Raw genomic sequence first — 11932 nt, 5'->3', positions numbered from 1 at the left:
CTTTCTAAGAATTTGTCCATTTCTTCCAGGTTGTCCATTTTATTGTCATAGAGTTGCTTGTAGTAGTCTCTTAGGATGCTTTGTATTTCTGTAGTGTCTGTTGTAACTTCTCCTTTTTCGTTTCTAATTTTATTGATTTGGGTCCTCTCCCTCTTTTTCTTGATGAGTCTGGCTAATGGTTTATCAATTTTGTTTATCTTCTCAAAGAACCAGCTTTTAGTTTTATTGATCTTTGCTTTTTTTTTTCTTTGTTTCTGTTTCATTTATTTCTGCTCTGATCTTTATGATTTCTTTCCTTCTGCTAACTTTGGGTTTTGTTTGTTCTTCTTTCTCTAGTTCCTTTAGGTGTAAGGTTAGATTGTTTATTTGAGATGTTTCTTGTTTCTTGAGGTAGGCTTGTATAGCTATAGTCTTCCCTCTTAGAACTGCTTTTGCTGCAACCCACAGGTTTTGTATCATCCTGTTTTCATTGTCATTTGTCTCTAGGTATTTTTTGATTTCCTCTTTAATTTCTTCCGTGATCTCTTGGTTATTTAGTAACGTATTGTTTAGCCTCCATGTGTTTATGTTTTTTACGTTTTTTCCCCTGTAATTCATTTCTAATCTCATAGTGTTGTGGTCAGAAAAGATGCTTGATATGATTTCAATTTTCTTAAATTTACTGAGGCTTGATTTTTGACCCAAGATGTGATCTATCCTGGAGAATGTTCCATGTGCACTTGAGAAGAATGTGTAATCTGCTGTTTTTGGGTGGAATGTCCTATAAATATTAATTAAATCTATCTGGACTATTGTGTCATTTAAAGCTTCTCTTTCCTTATTTATTTTCATTTTGTCTGTCCATTGGTGTAAGTGAGGTGTTAGAGTTCCCCACTATTATTGTGTTACTGTCGATTTCCTCCTTTATAGCTGTTAGCAGTTGCCTTATGTATTGAGGTGCTCCTATGTTGGGTGCGTATATATTTATGATTGTTATATCTTCTTGGATTGATCCCTTTATCATTATGTAGTGTCCTTCCTTTTCTCTTGTAATATTCTTTATTTTAATGTCTATTTTATCTGATATGAGTATAGCTACTCCAGCTTTCTTTTGGTTTCCATTTGCATGGAATATATTTTTCCATCCCCTCACTTTCAGTCTGTATGTGTCCCTAGCTCTTTAGTGGGTCTCTTGTACACAGCATATATATGGGTCTTGTTTTTTTTTGTTTGTTTGTTTTTTTACGATAGACAGGCCTCTCACTGCTGTGGCCTCTCCCGTTGTGGAGCACAGGCTCCGGACGCGCAGGGTCATCGGCCATGGCTCACGGGCCTAGCCACTTCACAGCATGTGGGATCTTCCCGGACCGGGGCACGAACCCGTGTCCCCTGCATCGGCAGGTGGACTCTCAACCACTGCGCTACCAGGGAAGCCCTGGAGTCTTGTTTTTGTATCAATTCAGCAAGCCTGTTTTTGTATCCATTCAGCAAGCCTGTGTCTTTTTGTTGGAGCATTTAATCCATTCCCATTTAAGGTAATTATCGATATGTATGTTTTTATGACCATTTTCTTAATTGTTTTGGGTTTGTTTTTGTAGATCCTTTTCTTCTCTTATGTTTCCCACTTAGAGAAGTTCCTATAGCATTTGTTGTACAGCTGGTTTGGTGGTGCTGAATGCTCTTAGCCTTTGCTTGTCTGTAAAGCTTTTGATTCCTCCATTGAATCTGAATGAGATCCTTGCTGGGTAGAGTAATCTTGGTTGTAGGTTTTTCTCTTTCATCACTTTAAGTATATCATGCCACTCCCTTCTGGCTTGTAGAGTTTCTTCTGAGAAATCAACTGTTAACCTTATGGGAGTTCCCTTGTATGTTATTTTTCGTTTTTCCCTTGTTGCTTTCAATAATTTTTCTTTGTCTTTAAATTTTGTCAGTTTGATTACTATGTGTCCCAGCATGTTTCTCCTTGGATTTATCTTGTATGGGACTTGCGGCACTTCCTGGACTTGGGTGGCTATTTCCTTTCCCATGTCAGGGAATTTTTCGACTATAATCTCTTCAAATATTTTCTCTGGTCCTTTCTCTCTCTCTGGGATCCCTAAAATGCGAATGTTTTTGCATTTAATGATGTCCCAGAGGTCTCATAGGCTGTCTTCTTTCCTTTTCATACTTTTTTTTTTTTTAGTTTCCCTGTAATAATATGTATTTCATATTATGCATTTAAAAATATTATCAGATAAGGGGTCTATAAGTTTCACCAGACTGTCCAAAGTGTCCATGACAGAAATAGGTTATAATGTCCAGAATCTCTTAGTCACAGTCTCTGATGAGTGAGTTTCTGAGGTCTGTGCATGTCTCTGTCAAAGAACTTTTCCAGTTTGTGTGATACTCCATTAAAATGACTTTCTCACCAACTAGACTGTGAACTTTCCAGGGAAGAGGCTGGGTCCTAATTGTTCGAATGTTTCTAGCTCCTAGAACTGTGCTCAAAGCTTGGTAGCTGTTGATACTGCTTGCTGAACATGCTGCTAAATTAGTGAATGGATGAACGAGAGAGCTTTTCAACAAGCATGCCTGGGCTCATAAACAGATTTTTTTTCTTCTTCCAAAGTAATTCTCCTGGACAGACCACACATTGTTGCCATTCACTCACTCAGGCTATTTCTGCCATGCCCCTTTAGCAGGTACATTCTTGGCCAGGTTCTAAGTAATTCAGTCCATAAAACTGAAATCAAATTGGAGTTGTAACCCACTGTGGTCACCCAGCTTTTTTTTTTTTTATATCTTTATTGGAGTATAATTGCTTTACAATGGCGTATTAGTTTCTGATTTATAACAAAGTGAATCAGTTATACATATACATATGTTCCCATATCTCTTCCCTCTTGTGTCTCCCTCCCTCCCATCCTCCCTATCCCACCCCTCCAGACGGTCACAAAGCACCGAGCTGATCTCCCTGTGCTATGCGGCTGCTTCCCACTAGATATCTACCTTACATTGGGTAATGTATATATGTCCATGCCTCTCTCTCACTTTGTCACAGCTTACCCTTCCCCCTCCCCATATCCTCAAGTCCATTCTCTAGTAGGTCTGTATCTTTATTCCTGTCTGACTCCTAGGTTCTTCATGACATTTTTTTTTCTTAAATTCCATATATATGTGTTAGCATATGGTATTTGTCTTTCTCTTTCTGACTTACTTCACTCTGTATGACAGATTCTAGGTCTATCCACCTCATTACTAATAGCTCAATTTTGTTTCTTTTTATGGCTGAGTAATATTCCACTGTATATATGCGCCACATCTTCTTTATCCATTCATCTGGTGATGGACATTTAGGTTGTTTCCATCTCCGGGCTATTGTAAATAGAGCTGCAATGAACATTTTGGTACATGACTCTTTTTGAATTATGGTTTTCTCAGGGTATATGCCCAGTAGTAGGATTGCTGGGTCATATGGCAGTTCTATTTGTAGTTTTTTAAGGAACCTCCATACTGTTCTCCATAGTGGCTGTACCAATTCACATTCCCACCAGCAGTGCAAGAGTGTTCTCTTTTCTGCACACCCTTTCCAGGATTTATTGTTTCTAGATTTTTTGATGATGGCCATTCTGACCAGTCTGAGATGATATCTCATTGTAGTTTTGATTTGCATTTCTCTAATGATTAATGATGTTGAGCATTCTTTCATATGTTTGTTGGCAGTCTGGATATCTTCTTTGGAGAAATGTCTGTTTAGGTCTTCTGCCCATTTTTGGATTGGGTTGTTTGTTTTTTTGTTATTCAGCTGCATGGGCTGCTTGTAAATTTTGGAGATTAATCCTTTGTCAGTTGCTTCATTTGCAAATATTTTCTCCCATTCTGAGGGTTCTCTTTTGGTCTTGCTTATGGTTTCCCTTGCTGTGCAAAAGCTTTTAAGTTTCATTAGGTCCCATTTGTTTATTTTTGTTTTTATTTCCATTTCTTTAGGAGGTGGGTCAAAAAGGATCTTGCTGTGATTTATGTCATAGAGTGTTCTGCCTATGTTTTCCTCTAAGAGTTTGATAGTTTCTGTCCTTACATTAAGGTCTTTAATCCATTTTGAGCTTATTTTTGTGTATGGTGTTAGGGAGTGATATAATCTCATACTTTTACATGCACCTGTCCAGTTTTCCCAGCACCACTTATTGAAGAGGCTGTCCTTTCTCCACTGTACACTCCTGCCTCCTTTATCAAAGATAAGGTGACCATATGTGTGTGGGTTTATCTCTGGGTTTTCTATCGTGTTCCATTGATCTATCTTTCTGTTTTTGTGCCAGTACCATACTGTCTTGATTACTGTAGCTTTGTAGTATAGTCTGAAGTCAGGTAGTCTGATTCCTCCAGCTCCGTTTTTCGTTCTCAAGATTGCTTTGGCTATTTGGGGTTCTTTGTGTTTCCATACAAATTGTGAAATTTCTTGTTCTAGTTCTGTGAAAAATGCCAGTGGTAGTTTGACAGGTATTGCGTTGAATCTGTAGATTGCTTTGGGTAGTAGAGTCATTTTCACAATGTTGATTCTTCCAATCCATGAACATGGTATGTCTCTCCATCTATCTGTATCACCTTTAATTTCTTTCATCAGTGTCTTATAACTTGCTGCATACAGGTCTTTTGTCTCCTTAGGTAGGTTTATTCCTAGATATTTTATGCTTTTTGTTGCAGTGGTAAGTGGGAGTGTTTTCTTGATTTCACTTTCAGATTTTTCATCATTAATGTATAGGAATGCCAGAGGTTTCTGTGCATTAATTTTGTATCCTGCTACTTTACCAAATTCGTTGATTAGCTCTAGTAGTTTTCTGGTAGCATCTTTAGGATATTCTATGTATAGTATCATGTCATCTGCAAACAGTGACAGCTTTACTTCTATTCCGATTTGGAATCCTTTTATTTCCTTTTCTTCTCTGATTGCTGTGGCTAAACTTCCAAATCTATGTTAAATAAGAATGGTGAGAGTGGGCAACTTTGTCTTCTTCCTGATCTTAGTGGAAATGCTCACCATTGAGGACGATGTTGGCTGTGTCTTTGTCATATATGGCCTTTATTATGTTGAGGAAAGTTCCCTCTGTGCCTACGTTCTGCAGGGTTTTTATCATAAACGGGTGTTGAATTTTGTCAAAAGCTTTCTCTGCATCTATTGAGATGATCATATGGTTTTTTCGCCTTCAACTTGTTAATGTGGTGTATCATGTTGATTGATTTGCGTATATTGAAGAATCCTTGCATTTCTGGAATAAACCCCACTGGACCATGGTGTATGATCCGTTTAATGTGCTGTTGGATTCTGTTTGCTAGTATTTTGTTGAGGATTTTTGCATCTATGTTCATCAGTGATATTGGCCTGTAGTTTTCTTTCTTTGTGACATTCTTGTCTGGTTTTGGTATCAGGGTGATGGTGGCCTCATAGAATGAGTTTAGGAGTGTTCTTCCCTGTGCTATATTTTGGAAGAGTTTGAGAAGGATAGGTGTTAGCTCTTCTCTGAATGTTTGATAGAATTCACCTGTGAAGCCATCTGGTCCTGGGCTTTTGTTTGTTGGAAGATTTTTAATCACAGTTTCAATTTCAGTGCTTGTGATTGGTCTGTTCATATTTTCTGTTTCTTCCTGATTCAGTCTTGGCAGGTTGTGCATTTCTAAGAATTTGTCCATTTCTTCCAGGTTGTCCATTTTATTGGCATAGAGTTGCTTGTAGTAATCTCTCATGATCTTTTGTATTTCTGCAGTGTCAGTTGTTACTTCTCCTATTTCATTTCTAATTGTATTGATTTGAGTCTTCTCCCTTTTTTTCTTGATGAGTCTGGCTAATGGTTTATCAAATTTGTTTATCTTCTCAAAGAACCAGCTTTTAGTTTTATTGATTGTTACTATCATTTCCTTCATTTCTTTTTCATTTATTTCTGATCTGATTTTTATGATTTCTTTCCTTCTGCTAACTTTGGGGTTTTTTTGTTCTTCTTTCTCTAATTGCTTGAGGTGCAAGGTTAGGTTGTTTATTCGAGATGTTTCCTGTTTCTTAAGGTGGGCTTGTATTGCTATAAACTTCCCTCTTAGAACTGCTTTTGCTGCATCCCATAGGTTTTGGGTCGTTGTGTCTACATTGTCATTTGTTTCTAGGTATTTTTTAATTTCCTCTTTGATTTCTTCAGTGATCACTTCGTTATTAAGTAGTGTATTGTTTAGCCTCCATGTGTTTCTATTTTTTTTTCAATTTTTAAAAATTTACCAAGGTGTGATTTGTGACCCAAGATATGATCTATCCTGGAGAATATTCCATGAGCACTTGAGAAAAATGTGTATTCTGTTGTTTTTGGATGGAGTGTCCTATAAGTATCAATTAAGTCCATCTTGTTTAATGTATCATTTAAAGCTTGTGTTTCCTTATTTATTTTCATTTTGGATGATCTCTCCATTGGTGAAAGTGGGGTGTTAAAGTCCCCTACTATGAATGTGTTTCTGTCGATTTCCCCTTTTATGGTTGTTAGTATTTGCCTTATGTATTGAGGTGCTCCTATGTTGGGTGCATAAATATTTACAATTGTTATATATCCTTCTTGGATCGATCCCTTGATCATTATGTAGTGTCCTTCTTTGTCTCTTCTAATAGTCTTTATTTTCAAGTCTATTTTGTCTGATATGACAATTGCTACTCCACGTTTCTTTTGATTTCCATTTGCATGGAATATATTTTTCCGTCCCCTCACTTTCAGTCTGTATGTGTCCCTAGGTCTGAAGTGGGTCTCTTGTAAACAGCATATATACTGGTCTTGTTTCTGTATCCATTCAGCCAATCTGTGTCTTTTGGTGGGAGCATTTAGTCCATTTACTTTTAAGGTAATTATCAATATGTATGTTCCTATTCCCATTTTCTTAATTGTTTTGTGTTTGTATTGTCGGTGTTTTCCTTCTCTTGTGTTTCTTGCCTAGAGAAGTTCCTTTAGCATTTGTTGTAATGCTGGTTTGGTGGTGCTCTTGTCTCTCAGCTTTTGCTTGTCTGTGAAGGTTTTAATTTCTCCATCAAATCTGAATGAGATCCTTGCTGGGTAGAGTCATCTTGGTTGCAGGTTTTTCTCCTTCATCACTTTATATATGTCGTGCCACTCCCTTCTGGCTTGCGGAGTTTCTGCTCAAAATTCAGCTGTTAACCTTATGGTGATTCCCTTGTGTGTTATTTGTTGTTTTTCTCTTGCTGCTTTTAATATGTTTTCTTTGTATTTAATTTTTGACAGTTTGATTAATATGTGTCTTGGTGTATTTCTCCTTGTATTTATTCTGTATGGGTCTCTCTGTTCTTCCTGGACTTGATTAACTATTTCCTTTCCTATATTAGGGAAATTTTCAACTATAATCTCTTCAAATATTTTCTCAGTCCCTTTCTTTTTCTCTTCTTCTTCTCAAACCCCTATAATTCGAATGTTGGTGTGTTTAATGTTGTTCCAGAGGTCTATGAGACTGTCCTCAGTTCTTTTCATTCTTTTTTCTTTATTCTGCTCTGCAGTTGTTATTTTCACTATTTTATCTTCCAGGTCACTTATCCGTTCTTCTGCCTCATTTATTCTGCTATTGATCCCATCTAGAGTATTTTTAATTTCATTTATTGTGTTATTCATCGTTGTTTGTTTCATCTTTAGTTCTTCTAGGTCCTTGTTAAATGTTTCTTGCATTTTGTCTATTCTATTTCCATGACTTTGGATCATCTTTACTATCATTATTAAGAATTCTTTTAAAGGTAGACTGCCTATTTCCTCTTCATTTGTTAGGTCTGGTGGGTTTTTATCTTTCTCCTTCATCTGCTGTGTGTTTTTCTGTCTTCTCATTTTGCTTATCTTACTGTGTTTCAGGTCTGGTTTTTGCAGACTGCAGCTTCGTAGTTCCCATTGTTTTTGGTGTCTGTCCCCAGTGGCTAAGGTTGGTTCAGTGGGTTGTGTAAGCTTCCTGGTGGAGGGGACTAGTGTGTGTGTTCTGGTGGATGAGGCTGGATCTTGTCTTTCTGGTGGGCAAGTCCACATCTGGTGGTGTGTTTTGTGGTGTCTGTGGACTTATTATGATTTTAGGCAGCCTCTCTTCTAATGGGTGGGGTTGTGTTTCTGTCTTGATAGTTGTTTGGCATAGGGTGTCCAGCACTGTAGCTTGCTGGTCATTGAGTGAAGCTGCATTCTGGTGTTGAGATGTAGATCTCTGGGAGATTTTCACCATTTGATATTATGTGGAGCTGGGAGGTCTCTTGTGGACCAGTGTCCTGAAGTTGGCTCTCCCACCTCAGAGGCACAGCACTGACTCCTGGCTGCAGCACCAAGAGCCTTTCATCCACACCACTGCTAGTGTTCGAGGGTCTCCTGCAGAGGCGGGGGTGGCTGTGGCTCACTGTGGGGACAAGGACACTGGCAGCAGAAGTTCTGGGAAGTCTCTTTTTTCTTTATTCTGTTCCACAGCAGTGAATTCCCCCATTCTGTCTTCCAGATCACTTATCCATTCTTCTGCCTCAGTTATTCTGCTATTGATTCCTTCTAGTGTAGTTTTCATTTCAGTTATTGTATTGTTCATCTCTGTTTGTTTGTTCTTTAATTCTTCTAGGTCTTTGTTCAACATTTCTTGCATCTTCTCGATCTTTGCGTCCATTGTTTTTCCGAGGTCCTGGATCATCTTCACTATCATCATTCTGAATTCTTTTCCTGGAAGGTTACCTATCTCCACTTCATTTGGTTGTTTTTCTAGGGTTTTATCTTATTCCTTCATCTGGTACATAGCGCTCTGCCTTTTCATGTTGTGTATCTTTCTGTGAATGTGGTTTTTGTTCCACAGGCTGCAGGATTATAGTTCTTTGTGCTCCTGCTCTATGCCTTCTGGTGGATGAGGCTATCTAAGAGTCTTGTTGGGAAGGGACTGATGGTGGGTAGAGCTGACTGTTGCTCTGGTGGGAAGAGCTCAGTAAAACTTTAATCCACTTGACTGTTGATGGGTGGGGTTGTGTTCCCTCCTTGTTGGTTGTTTGGCCTGAGGCAACCCAACACTGGAGCCTACCTGGGCTCTTTGGTGGGGCTAATGACAGACTCTGGGATGGCTCACGCCAAGGAGTACTTCCCAGAACTTCTGCCAGTGTCCTTGTCCCCACGGTGAGCCACAGCCACCCCCGCCTCTGCAGGAGACCCTCCAAAACTAGCAGGTAGGTCTGGTTCAGTCTCCCCTAGGGTCACTGCGCCTTCTCCTGGGTCCCGATGCATACACTACTTTGTGTGTGCTCTTCAAGAGTGGAGTCTCTGTTTCCCCCATTCCTGTCGAAGTCCTGCAATCAATTCCCACTAGGCTTCAAAGTCTGATTCTCTAGGAATTCCTCCTCCCGTTGCCAGACCCCCAGGTTGGGAAGCCTGACGTGGGGCTCAGAACCTTCATTTCAGTGGGTGGACTTCTGTGGTATAAGTGTTCTCCAGTCTGTGAGTCACCCACCCAGCAGTTATGGGATTTGATTTTACTGTGATTGCGCCCCTCCTACCATCTCATTGTGGCTTCTACTTTGTCTTTGGATGTGAGGTATCTTTTTTGGTGAGTTCCAGTGTCTTCCTGTTGATGATTGTCCAGCATCTAGTTGATTCTGGTATTCTTGCAAGAGGGAGTGAGAGCACGTCCTCCTACTCCACCATCTTGTTTCCTCTACCCTACTTCTTTTCTATTTAGAGAATAACTTTCAATATTTCTTTTAGGATAGGTTTAGTATTGCTGTGTTCTTTTAGTTTTTGTCTAAGAAATTCTTTATCTTTCTATTCTAAATGATAATTTTGCTGGGTAGAGTATCCTAGGTTGCAGATTTTTCCCTTTGAGGACTTGGAATATGTCTTGCCGCTCCCTTCTGGCCTGCAACATTTCTGTAGAGAAATCAGCTGATAGCCTTATGGGGGATAGCCTTGTAATTAATTCTTTGTTTTTATCTTGCTGCCTTTAGAATTTTTTCTTTATCTTTAACTTTTGCCATTTTTATCATAATATGTCTTGGTGTAGATCTGTTTGGATTTATCTTGTTTGGGACCCTCTGTGCTTCCTGTATCTGGATATCTGTTTCCTTCTTTAGGTTTGGGAAGTTTTCAGCCATAATTTCTTCAAATACATTTTCAATATCCTTTCTCTTTCTTCTCCTTCTGGGATTCCTATTATGTGTAGATTGGCATGCTTTACATTATACCACAGGTCTCTTATACTGCTTTCATTATTTAAATTTGGGTTTCTGTCTGCTGTTCTAATTGGGTGATTTCCATTATTCTATCTTCTAGATCACTTATTTGTTCTTCTGCATTATTCTGATATTCATACCCTTTAGTTCAACTTTTATCTCTTCAAATGAATTCTCTAATTTTTCTTGGCTCCTCCTTATACTTTCTAGTTCCTTTTTACAGTCATCTACATTTCTGTTGATAGCCTTTCTTAATTCCTTCAGTATTTTCAGTGTCTCCTTTTTGAACTTGGTGTCTGTTAGACTGAAGAGGTGTGTTTCATTGTTCTTTCAGGGGAATTCTCTCCATCTTTTAATTGGGAGTAGTTCTTCTGCTTCTTCATTTTACTTATATTTGTCTTGCTCTATAAGTTTAGGGGAAACAATTATCTACTGTGGTCTTGGAGGGCTATTTCTATGTGGGAATGTTCCTCTGTAACCTGTGCAGGCTTAATATTTTTTCAGTGCGAGGGCTGTTTTTAGTATGGATGCCTGCCACCTCTTTCCTCAGTGTATGCTGGCCGTTATCCCCTTGATAGGAGGTGTCACTGGCATTGTGGTGACCAGAGCCTGCACTGGATATTGAGCAGGGCCTCCTCTTTGCTCTGTGGTTGTCAGTGCCCTGTCAGGGACAGGGTCTGCTCCCTAGTTGTTAGAGTAGATGTCCCCAGATCCATCTTAGCTGCATTTCTGATCTTTGGTGCAAGGTAGGTGGGATTGGAGCATTCTTGCTGGGTGAGGAGCCACTGAGTATTTCTTCGCTGGAGGTGTTTACCTGTTAGTGTGCTCTGTTGTGTCACCTTGCACCCATTGTGCGGATTCACAAAGTACACTGCTGTTGGCATTGCCCTCAGCCCCACCTCAACCATGGGTATGCCGGCAGTTGGCCCTCATGTCTCACAGTCTTTGTTTTCACAAGGCTACCAGCACAGAACCACTGAAGTCAGGTCACAGGACTGCATAGCTGGACCCACTGTGGGAGCTGTGGAGGCAGCTCAGACTCTGGCCTGGCCCAGTCCCCACATGTATGCATCCACAAAGCCCACAGCTGCTAAGGCCAGACCCATCCCAGCCATGGGAGCATCCGTTGTCTGTTCTGCAGGCACTGAATTTACAAAGCCGGAGGTGGAGGTGTAAATCTGTGCTTTGCACAGCCATGGCGAGAGATTTCAGCTCTGCTTCCTAAGTCACACAGCCCCTGGGGCTCAGCTGTGATTTCAACCCCGCATCTGCATGTGGGCGACCCACTGGTGTCTGGTCCTGGGCTGCCAAGGTGGTGGCCGGAGCATGCAAGCCTGCTTGGGCCAGAGCCTCTCCTGTAGCCTGCGGAGGCAGGAGCCAGCGGGTGGGGTAAGCGGCTGCAATGGCAGCCCCATCCCTCCCTTTGCATGCCACTCAGCAGTGGCACTTTGCTTCTGTGGTGGCCCGGGCTTCTCCTGCGAACACTCCCGCTTGTGGTGCTCCACATTCTAGCTCCTTCAGGCTGTCTCTGTGCAGCCAACACCATGGACTAGTTCTCTTTATGTCTTTCCTGCCTCACTGTCTTCCTGTCCTGACACAGCTGTCTGTGGAGATGTTTCCCAGTTGTTGTGGTACCAAAGAGGAAGCTGTGCAGTGATGGTGCCAGAGGCACAGCCATAGCTGGCGTTTGGGCGGGAGAACCCCCAGCCGGTGGCTGCCTGATGTCAAGTGCCAGCTGGGTTGTGCTGCCTGTTCAGGAATCTCTTGGTATTACCTTGG

Source organism: Delphinus delphis, chromosome 3, assembly GCF_949987515.2.
Source record: "Delphinus delphis chromosome 3, mDelDel1.2, whole genome shotgun sequence".
Taxonomy (NCBI): Eukaryota; Metazoa; Chordata; class Mammalia; order Artiodactyla; family Delphinidae; genus Delphinus; species Delphinus delphis.
The sequence above is the reverse complement of the archived record's forward strand: the minus strand, read 5'-3'. Positions refer to the sequence as shown.